Source organism: Schistocerca nitens, chromosome 2 (genome assembly GCF_023898315.1).
Source record: "Schistocerca nitens isolate TAMUIC-IGC-003100 chromosome 2, iqSchNite1.1, whole genome shotgun sequence".
Lineage (NCBI taxonomy): Eukaryota > Metazoa > Arthropoda > Insecta > Orthoptera > Acrididae > Schistocerca > Schistocerca nitens.
In genome coordinates, this window is record NC_064615.1 from 476,917,147 (window position 1) to 476,928,946 (window position 11,800).

Below are 11,800 nucleotides of genomic sequence, written 5' to 3' on the forward strand. Positions count from 1 at the left end.
TAATTTCCGTTCAATGCGAGGGCCTTGCACCACCTTACTGTGAGGAACTGTATGACCGCATGGTACCATTATACTGGTCGACGTAGGAGCTATCGTCTTGCTGCATCAAAAACCTTCTCATCATCCACGTACTGCTTACTGCGGAGTGCATCCTGCATTGGGCCAAACAGATGAAATTTGGGAGATGCGTGATCTGGGCTGTAGGTCGGATGAGGAAGAACAGTCCAGTGAAACCCTCTGAGCTCCTTCCACGTGCGCAGACCTGTGTGAGGCCACCGTTGTCATGGATACAGAGACGTTCGTTTACATTATTGTGGCGACGAACATGCTGAATTCAGAAGACCGCCGACATGACTTTACCTGCTGAAGCTGTGGCTTTGAACTTCTTATTCGGAGGAGAGGTGGTGTGGAGCCACTGCACGGATTGCCGTTTTGTTTCCGGCTCGAAGTGATGAAATCGTGTTTCATCGTCTGTGACGGTGTTCGACAGAAAACTGTCACGATCAGAATCGTAACGTCTCTTTGCTAGGCAGCGAGTAACCCAGTGGGCACACGCATTTGAGTACCGCAAGTGGTGGACGATTGTTTCAGCACTACCAATGGAGACGTTTACTTGTTCAGTGAGGTATCTGACTGTGGTACGCCGATCACCTCGAATAAGAGTGTCCGCACGTTCCAGCATCGAAGGATACACAGCTGTGTGCGGGACATCGGACAGGTTTGTGCGGCGTTGTTGCCACGATGACAGACGCCTCGCCCAGCAACTGACCGTGCTTTAGTTCACTGCCAGGTCTACATCTACATCTACATCCACACTCCGCAAGCCACCTCACGGTGTGTGGCGGAGGGTACCTTGAGTACCTCTATCGGTTCTCCCTTCTATTCCAGTCTCGTATTGTTCGTGGGAAGAAGGATTGTCGGTACGCCTCTGTGTGGGCTCTAATCTGTCTGATTTTATCCTCATGGTCTCTTCGCGAGATATACGTAGGAGGAAGCAATATACTGCTTGACTCCTCGGTGAAGGTATCTTAACGAAACTTCAACAAAAGCCCGTACCGAGCTACTGAGCGTCTCTCCTGCAGAGTCTTCCACTGGATTTTATTTGTCATCTCCGTAACACTTTCGCGATTACTAAATGATCCTGTAACGAAGCGCGCTGCTCTCCGTTGGATCTTCTCTATCTCTTCTATCAACACTATCTGTTACGGATCCCACACTCGTGAGCAGTATTCAAGCAGTGGGCGAACAAGCGTACTGTAACCTACTTCCTTTGTTTTTCGGATTGCATTTCCTTAGGATTCTTCCTATGAATCTCAGTCTGGCATCTGCTTTATCGACGATTAATTTTACATGGTCATTCCATTTTAAATCACTCCTAATGCGTGCTCCCAGATAATTTATGGAATTAACTGCTTCCAGTTGCTGACCTGCTATATTGTAGCTAAATGATAAGGGATCTTTCTTTCTATGTATTCGCAGCACATTACACTTGTCTACATTGAGATTCAGTTGCCATTCCCTGCACCATGCGTCAATTCGCTGCTGTTCCTCCTGCATTTCAGTACAGTTTTCCATTGTTACAACCTTTCGATATACCACAGCATCATCCGCAAAAAGCCTCAGTGAACTTCCGATGTCATCCACAAGGTCATTTATGTATATTGTGAACAGCAACGGTCCTACGACACTTCCCTGCGGCACACCTGAAATCACTCTTACTTCGGAAGACTTCTCTCCATTGAGAATGACCTGAGTTCTGTTGTCTAGGAACTCTTCAATCCAATCACACCACTGCTCTGATAGTCCATATGCTCTTACTTTGTTCATTAAACAACTGTGGGGAACTGTATCGAACGCCTTGCGGAAGTCAAGAAACACGGCATCTACCTGGGAACCCGTGTCTATGGCCCTCTGAATCTCGTGGACGAATAACGCGAGCTGGGTTTCACACGTTCGTCTTTTTCGAAACCCATGCTGCTGCTTCGTACAGAGTAGATTTCTAGCCTCCAGAAAAGTCATTATAATACTCGTAGATCATAATACGTGTTCCAAAATTCGACAACTGATCGACGGTAGAGATATAGGTCTATAGTTCTGCACATCTGTTCGTCGTCCCTTTAGCCCACCCTCAGCCAGACGTGACCCGGGAACGGAATCCATGGACCGCTATGTGCGTTCGAAACGTCGATGTTCATGTGTCCTGCAGTTCACATGTCGACGCGCAATTTGCTGCGTTCTTCATCGACCCACGAGCCGAGTGATCCCCCGTCCTGGGTGATCAAAATTCATATTTCCGCCCAGGATCGAATCGGGGACCTTGCGCGTGTGAAGCGCACGTGATAACCACTACACTACGGAAACTGAGTAAACATTTTGCAAGTGCCTATGAATATCTGCGATGTTCTGGTTTTCCGCTGAAAGAAACTATCAGATAGCTCTCTACTTAGAAATCACCTCCGTTACTGGCGCCATTTTGAAGGCTGCTTCATGAAACTGTAGGGACTAAAGGGGGAATATTCCACGATGTCCTACAACAAATTCCGTATTTTTTTTCAACCGAAACTAGTCGAGAAAAAGATGTATTGCATTACTCATCGAACGCCCCTCGTAATCAGTGATTTTCTCTCGCTTTTCTTAATACTACACATCCTTAGGAAATAATTTTGAAAGAGAAGTAGTGGAGTGAAATATGAGCGCCGTTAATAAGGGTAAAACAGAAAATATTGATGACAAAATATCGGAGTCATGACGGGAATGATATGTGCTCTTTGGGCCTACCATCATCTACAGTAACACTGCACGGTAAATACGGAACACAGTTAAAACTTATTGCCGTAGCGCTATTGTCAATAGCAGGACGTAATGCAGCATACAAGCCTAATATTCCGTGTGGTAAGCAGGTGGCAGCCCATTCAAGCACAAATATACACAAAAGTTCTTAATATACAGTATGTGCATTTCTCATTTACGAGTTTTTCTTGTTCCAGAGGTATAGTTTAAGAACTGAATTTATTTTTAAAGAATAGCTTGCTGTTTTGAACTGCGATATGTTTCCTGTCTGTGGCTTACGTTGTTAGTTCCGCACTGCATTCAACACTAGAGACTTGGAAAACGCAATGGCTGCTCAGTCGAGCGAAGCGCTGTGGCGGCTGTCTGTTCCGGAGTTAATTAAGCCCCCTCCGCGAAATTAGCTACTAATGTTGTTGGAAACCATGAGAAGCCAAATCAAGATGATGAGACAGGTAATCTAATATGCAAAATTAATATGATACTACTTCAAGATGACTGTCTGCCAAACTGTTTCTCTCTCCTTTGTCTCCCTGACGAAGAGTTATGAAACACTCTGCAAGGGCATCCATCACCACACGTCATGCTTTATTCAACCTCAACAAACTGCGACTAATTATTCTCATAAGCTGACCCTTGAAAGTTTCCTGACCGCCTTGATCTATCAAGCACCGTCTGTGTTTTCTCTTTCCTAAAAGTAAGAGCACGAAAACAGAATAATTATTAACTAGCTGTATTATCACTTTCTTTGATCGTCTGCCGTCTTTTACTTAGGTGGTACTTTTAAATGACTGGTGAGAATGAGCGTGATTATGACTGAATAACTGTATGCTCTTACTTATCAACGGAAGATAAATAAAGGCCTCTACTTACCGTCATTTTCTGATTTGAATTTGCTGCGGGAGTAACATAGGCTGGTGTATCATAAACAGACAATGGAAAAAGATGTGTGTTTTGTGTAGAGACGTACACGAAGCGCCAGTGCAAAGATTAGGGTACTTCAGACAGTCAGTTATTGAATGCTTCTTCTGTTAAGTGCTCTACGACTCTACATACAAAGAGATACTCGTATGCTTTAGTGTTTTATTAGTAAAATAAATTTGCACCCGCTGCTTCTCTCGCGTAGTCTGTGTGGCCTGCATACATTTTTTTTATCTTTAATGAATTTCTATGTTGTTCACCATTTCTAACATCTTCTTTATTTTCCACGGTAATTAAGACCATAGAAGCACAGTCGTTTTCCAAAGTACCTCTCATCAAAACGTGATTCTGGTAGCTGAAGCCAGAGGTCTTTGTTAAGTACGCCTTTTGGGTTCTTGTATTTCCATAGCAACTGTCATCCCCTGACACATAATTCCTTAGAAGTCCAATATCGGTTTCAATAGATTTAACTTTTAAAAATATTTTAATATCCGGTAACGAAATTTTTCGTAAGAATTTTCATCCCATATTTCTCACCCTTATGGGCGGTAATTCCAGAAACTACTGAAACATTTAAGTTTTTATTTCTTACCGAGAAACCAAATACAAATTTTCAAATATTTAATTTTGAAAATGCTTTCGTAATGAAATTTTTGCATAAGAACTTTTATCCCCTGTTTTACTCCGTTAGCGGTTAAAGTTTCTGAAACAATGAAACTCTTCTTTTAATTCCAGTTAAGGAACCAAATTCAAAGTTTCATAGATTTAGCTTTAAAAATATATTGATAATGAAATATTTCATAAAACATTTCATCTTTTACTTCACCCCATTAGGAGCTGAATCTGCAAGGTTACTGAGATAAGTTTTATTTTATTTTTAACCTAGAAGTCAGATGCCAATTTTGGTAGATGTAACTTTACAACTACTTTAGTAGTTCCTTGATAACAATTTATTTTAAAAATTTCTGCCACTATTTCAACCACGTCGGGGTTAAATTTACAAGAATCCTGAAGCACACATTTCTTTATTTCTGAACCGGGAAATCGACTACCAATTTTCGAAGGTCTACCTTGAAAACTGCTTTACTAGCGACATACTTTCGGAAAACTTTTCATCCCCTATTTCATCCCCTAAGGGATCGAATTTCAAAAAATCCTTTCTTAAACGACGCCTACAGTGTAAGATCAACACCCTATCTCAATTTCAAATTTGTATCCTTTGAGGTTTGGGCTGGATAATGATGAGTCAGTCAGTCAGGACGTTGCCTTTTATTCTTGTTCTGTTTAATAGCCCATGTTTTCAGTTAGATCGCCACGATATGGGCCATGAAATTTGAGTTTTAATATGTATCCACTCTATCAGGGTTTAAATTTTGAAAGATGCTTTCTGGATGATTACCTACAGCATATAATAAATCTTTGATATACTTGCCACACGACTGGTATCGGATGGACGTTTTTCACTTTCTTCCGTCAAGCGCTTCCTCCTCAATCTGTTGATAATTCCATCATTTCTTAATGTCATCCAGCTTTACAGGTTTTCTCCTTCCTCTCTTCCCTTCTATTTCTTGCAATCTTTCTCCTATTTAGTCTTCATTGCAAGTAATTTCTTCCCAATGCATGTCCGACCCAACATTTTCGCGTCATTCTTATCATTTTCACTAGTTTTATTTCCTCACCTTTTCTTACAAATACTTATTCATCCGGCATTCTATCAGTCCATTTGTCCCCTAGCATTTTTCCCTACAACCACATTTTAAAACTATCCAAGTACACTCTAAGACAAAAAAAAGAAAAAACACGACGCGGCATGGAGGAATTGTCCTAATGGGACAGAAATCAATAGGAATGATGTACAAATACACACAAACAAATGATTACATTTTCAGAAAAACAGGATGACTCATTCAAGACGAAAAGCTTCCCAAATTGAGCAAGTCAGTTACGCATTGGTCGACCTCGGGGTCTTACGCATGCAGTTATTGGACTTAGTTTTGATTGATAGAGTTTTTGGATATCCTCCTGAGTTACGTCATGCCAAATTCAGTGCAACTGGGGCGTTAAATTGTCCAAATCCCGAGACAGTTGGGGTGCCCTGCCTATAACGCTCCAAACGTTCTCAATTGGTGAGAGAAACGGCGACCTTCATGGCCAGGATAGGGCTTGGCAGGCATAAAGACAAGGTGCGACAGGTTGGCATCCCACTTCTGTCTGGGGTCTCTCCAAAAACGTGTACGCTGGTGATTGGGGCTCAATTAGAATTTGGAATCATCACTAAAGACAGTTCTACTCCAGTCTATGAGACCCCAGGCCGAAGAAAGTGTATGGAGGTGCCCTAGACAGTGGTCGTCCGCCAGATGGCCCGACAACCAGGAGTGATGGACTGGGAAGCCAATTCATTTCGTAGCAGGATCCCTTTGATTGTCATCCTCGGCACCGTTACAGCGCAGCGGTATGTCGACGATATTCTATGCCGCAATTTGTTTCCCTTCACGGCAAACCATTTTGGAATTACATTTCAGCTGTCTGACGCCTGCCCACACACAGCGAGAGTTACTACTGCTTGTCTTGGTGCTCGCCAAATCCTACCTTGGCCAGCAGGGTCGTCGAATCTCTTCCCAGTTGAGAATGTTCGGATCATTATGGGTAGGGCGTTCCAGCCAGCTCGGGATTTTGACGATCTAACATGCCCATTGAACCGACTTTGGCACGATAGCCTAGTGATGCGAACAACCGAATAAAAACAATCGACGCACTTGGTTGTTGGGTAAATAATCGGCTCATTTTGTTTTAGTTTTATACTTCGCTTGAATTATTCATTCATTCTTTTGAGTGAAACCAGTCTGTGGGAGCAACTGAATGAAAACATTCGACACCGTTGTGGCTTTGCATACTGACTCAATTATTCATTCTTTCTTTTCACGTGATAATAGTCAGTAGCTTTTCTGTCGGCTGAACCACGTATTCATTCTTTCAACTGAAATCACTAGCGCTTTAGTACACTGAGCAGTCCGTTCATTCTTCTTAATGAAATCAGCCTGCAGTAATTTCATTAAATGAACCACAGAAGTGCTACCTTCTACCACCAGAGAGTAGCCCTACCCCCAGGGGAGATGCCAAAGTTAAGCATTACACATGTTCATTTAATTATATACTGGATTGAACAATTTTTTCGTTTCATCATATAAAATTGATTTGTATGTTGTTGTGGATTAAGTTGTTCCAGGTTGCCATTAACATGTAACTAATTAACCTACATATTGTTGGGGTAGGCCAACCATCAATTAAATCGCCCACCCCAGACAAAAACTTCGAAAACCCGGGACACCTGGATCAAACTGCATTATTTTCTCTGACATACACAGTTTGCAGACGATAAGCTGGCCTATCGGCAGGTGTATTGCACAGAGCAGATGCGTGAGGGGTGGAATGTTTCCGCGCTTACGTTTCAGTGCTGATAACGCCAGCGGGCGCGTGCCGCCTACCGATCAGCATACACAAATTGCACACGAGAGTAACAAGGGTACGTGAAAGTGCATTGTAGAGATGTTCATGTTCAGACGCAGTACTCATCTGCAGCAAGGAATATGAAGATGAACTGTCAGTTTTAACACAGCTCAGTGAATAGAAGGCAAATGACATTTGAAATATTCAGCTGCCTGGATCTCGGGACGGCGTCGGGATGCGTGCAATCGCCCATTATTGATGGCTTTTCATTGTCTCAATAAGTATGGAAAATCCAATCTTTACAACTTCGATCACTTATATTTCAGAAATGGGAAAAGATGGTTTCTAGCATAATGTTCATAACACCTAGGGTTCTAGTAGACGCTTAACAGGTTCAGTGTGTTAAGATGACCATATTTCCTAGGCCAAAGTTCTGGACACATGAAAAAATTGATATTGCAAGAAAAGTCTTAATTAATTGTAATAAATGCAAACTATCACTATAATTTTTTACAAAAAGCCTGTGAACGCCCTCAAAACTAGGATCAATCCGAAGAAACCCAATGTTGCAAAATTGTAACTTTCTCCTAAGCTAATTAACTGAAATGTATTTGTGGTCATAGTAACACTGAGCGAGTACGCTCACAGCTTCAATTGAGTAATTGTAAGGCGTTATTTTAAAATGTGTGTGCTCACTGTGTGCCTGACTTGGGGAGGCGAGGGCCGTCTCTGTTTGATTCCCCGTCGAATCGCCAGCCAATCAGCATGAGTCAGGTTTTTTACGCGGTTTCTTCACATTCTTGTATGCTAATTCGGAGCTAGTTAAGCATTTCAACATCATTTACAAGATACACAAACGATTACAACACGAAAAACATATCAATATATTAACACAATTACGCAGCCCCATTTTAGTGATAACGTTGGGTTGCTTCGTGAAGATTATTGTATTTCAACTATTGTAAGAAGCTGCAAAGTTTGAAAATTATGAATGTATTTTGTTCATTTGTACCGCTTAAGTGGAAACAAATAATACAACAAGTGTTTCTGTTGCACGAAATGTCTGACAAAAACGAAGAAGACTTAACTGTTACGTGGATATATGTATGTATGTATGAATCAGAGTAATGTATAGGAATGCGAGAAATTATATGATTGAGTTAGACACAATCCACAAGATAAATTTAGTGTGATATACACTGTCTGCAAGGATGATTCATAGTGCCAAATTATATTAAGCAAAGAAATTCAAAGGAAATCAATGAAAAATATTCGCAAGCGACAGCGTATGCTTAAAATGCTACTGATCAAGTCACCAACAGAAAAAATTGTATCGTATGTAGTTAATGTTCACGTCACCTTAACATTTGCCGAAAAAGAATTATAGATGTTGGGTGCAAACAGGTAGGGAGAGAGAGAGATAGAACTTCAATAAATTGAAATTAAAAATAATTATTTAGGTAAGAATCTTTATAACATAACAAATTTTTAAAACGAGCTAAAATATATTAAATAATTTCTCATATCCCAAACAGAGTCCTAACGCCATACAAATAGCTCTGAAAATTTGTCCTTGGAAATTCTTAATAGCTATGACAATACTTGTAAAATTTAAAAAGAAAAACGTGAAAGCATGCGATAGGTAATTGATGCACGACTAGTTCACCCCTGTCGCTAACAGTTATATTCAACTTCAAATGATGTGAACTGTTCTTTGATTTTTCTCAACGACAGTTCTTCTCTACACTCCTCACTGCACTGAAGCGCCAGAGAAACTAGTGTAGGCCCGCGTATTGGAATACAGAGATATCGAAACAGACAGAATACGGCGCTGCGGTCGACAACGCCTATTTAAGACAAGAGTCTGGCGCATTTGTTAGAGCGGTTACTGGTGCTACATTGGCAAGTTATCAAGATTTAAGCGAGTTTGAACGTGGTGTTATAGTCGGCGCACGAGCCATGGGACATAGCATCTCCGAGGTAGCGATGAGGTGGGGATTTTCCGGTATGACCTTTCACGAGTGTACCGTGAATATTAGGAATCCGGTAAAACACAAATTCTACGACATCCCTGCAGCCGGAAAAAGATGCTGCAAGCACAGGACCGACGACGACTGAAGAGAATCTTTAAACATGACAGAAGTGCAGCCCCTCCGGGAATTTCTGCAGATTTCAGTGCTGAGCCATCAACAAGTGTCAGCGTGCAAAACATTCTACGAAATATAATTAATATGGGCTTTCGGTACCATAGATCCGCTTGTGTACCCTTGATGACTGCACGATACAAAACTTTACACCTCGCCTGGGCCCTTCAGCACCGACATTGGACGGTTGATGATTGAAAACATGTTGTCTTGTAGGACGAGTCTCGTTTCAGATTGTATCGAGCCGAAGAACTGTACGGGTATGGAGACAATAAATCCATGGACCCTGCATATCAGATGGGGACTGTTCAAACTGGCGGAGGCTCTGTAACGGTGTGGGGCGTGTTCAGTTGGAGTGGTATGTCTAGATACGACTCTGACAGGTGACACGTACGTAAGCATCCTGTCTGATCACCTGCATCTATTCCATCAGGACAATGCGACACCCCACATCCAGAATTGCTACAGAGTGGCTCCAGGAACGCTATTCTGAGTTTAGATACTTCCGCTGGCCACAAAACTCCGCACGCATGAACACTTTTCAGCATATCTTAGGGATTTCTGGACAGCCCTGGAGTTCATGGTGTCAGTTCCTTCCGCACTACTTCAGACATTAGTCGAGTCCATGCCACGTCGTGTTGCCGCACCTTTGCATGCTCACGGGGGCCCTGCTCGATATTAGGCAGGTGTACCGGTTTCTTTGGTTCTTCAGTGTAGTTGGCATGGCCGCAGAGACCAGTTTCATTCGGTTGTTTCATTCGACTGAAAAAGTCGTCTGAATGAAAAAGCAATCGATCGACCAATCGATTTCTAAGAACAGTCGCTTGTCCCATTACTAGCATGAGACAGACTTGTTTAGCAGCTGGATCTGTGATAGTGTCAATGACAGCATTTCGCATAGCTTTAATCTGCGAAAGGATAGGGTTATAAAGTTTCAGACGATTCATTTTCTGTAATAATACTATAACCCTAAGCCATAGGCCATAAATACAACACTACCGTTAAAAAAAAAAAATTAGCCTATGTACGTCTGAATATTTCTCAGTGTTTCTTGTAAAATTTTGAAGTAAATCGGGCTAGAACTTATCGAGACTTTTGCTAGCAACGTTTTTCATAGTACACACATAGGGTGATCAAAAAGTCAGTATAAATTTGAAAACTTAATAAACCACGTAATAATGTAGATAGAAAGGTAAAAATTGACACGCACGCTTGGAATGACATCGGGATTTATTAGAACCAAAACAAAACAAAGTTCACAAAATGTCCGACGGATGGCGCGTGAAAGATCTCTTGCTCGTGTCGTTTGGTGATGATCGTGTGCTCAGCCGCCACTTTCGTCATGCTTGGCCTCCCAGGTCCCCAGAGCTCAGTCCGTGCGATTATTGGCTTTGGGGTCACCTGAATTCGCAAGTTTATCGTGATCGACCGACATCTCTAGGGATGCTGAAAGACAACATCCGATGCCAATGCCGCACCATAACTCCGGACATGCTTCACAGTGCTGTTCACAACATTATTCCTCGACTACAGCTATTGTTGAAGAATGATGGTGGTCATATTGAGCATTTCCTGTAAAGAATTTCATCTTTGCTTTGTCTTACTGTGTTATGCTAATTATTGCTATTCTGATCAGATGAAGCGCCATCTGTCGGACACTTTTTGAACTTTTGTATTTTTTTTCTAATAAAACCCCATGTCATTCCAAGCATGCGTGTCAATTTGTACCTCTCTATCTACATTATTACGTGATTTATTCACTTTTCAAATTTATACTGACTTTTTGATCACCTAGTATGTGTGTGTGTATCTCGAAAAATTCTTCCACTACAAAGAACATAGAATATTCAGAGGGATATATATATATCAAGGCCAAATATCCTACAACCATAGCACGTCTTTGCCTTGAAAGAAGTTAAAGAAGTTAGTGCACCTGAACGACCATTGATATTAGTTTCTCTTTGACTGAGTTTACAGCTACATAAAATTATTTAAAATAAAACAACATCGCCGTCGACTAATAAAATTATGTATTTATAAAATCAACGTCGGCTTTAGCCATTTTGGTGTTGGACCCAACGAAACAGCGAAAGCACGACTTACATATAGAACTGTAGTGTAGCGACCCAGAATGGCCAAAGGCTACAGGTCAGGGAGCAGTGGTGCGAGAGTTGTCGGGTGCTACTCATGGAGGCATCAACGACTCAGAGATAGCTAGAATGACATTTTATTGACAGAATGAGTACAAAGAGTAGTAGAGGTGCTTCGTAGCATAGTGCAATACGAGTACGTGAAGGGTGCGCTGGGGAGAAGCAATAGCGTGCAGGCTGCAGCAGGGGAGGTGAATGGATGTTCAAAATGGCTCTGAGCACTATGGGACTTAAATTCTGAGGTCATCAGTCCCCTAGAACTTAGAACTACTTAAACCTAACTAACCTAAGGACATCACAGACATCCATGCCCGAGGCAGGATTCGAACCTGCGACCGCAGCGGTCGCGCG

At 41.9% G+C, this 11,800-nt stretch overlaps 1 non-coding gene and 1 pseudogene across 1 annotated transcript; both read right to left on the reverse strand.

Moving 5' to 3' along the window:
- Positions 1-2,122: 2,122 nt before the first annotated feature.
- Positions 2,123-2,277, reverse strand: LOC126237623 (5.8S ribosomal RNA; annotated as a pseudogene).
- An 11-nt stretch (positions 2,278-2,288) lies between these two features.
- Positions 2,289-2,361, reverse strand: Trnav-cac (transfer RNA valine (anticodon CAC)). The gene has a single exon. It is a non-coding gene; the product is annotated as a tRNA-Val (tRNA).
- Positions 2,362-11,800: the final 9,439 nt, after the last annotated feature.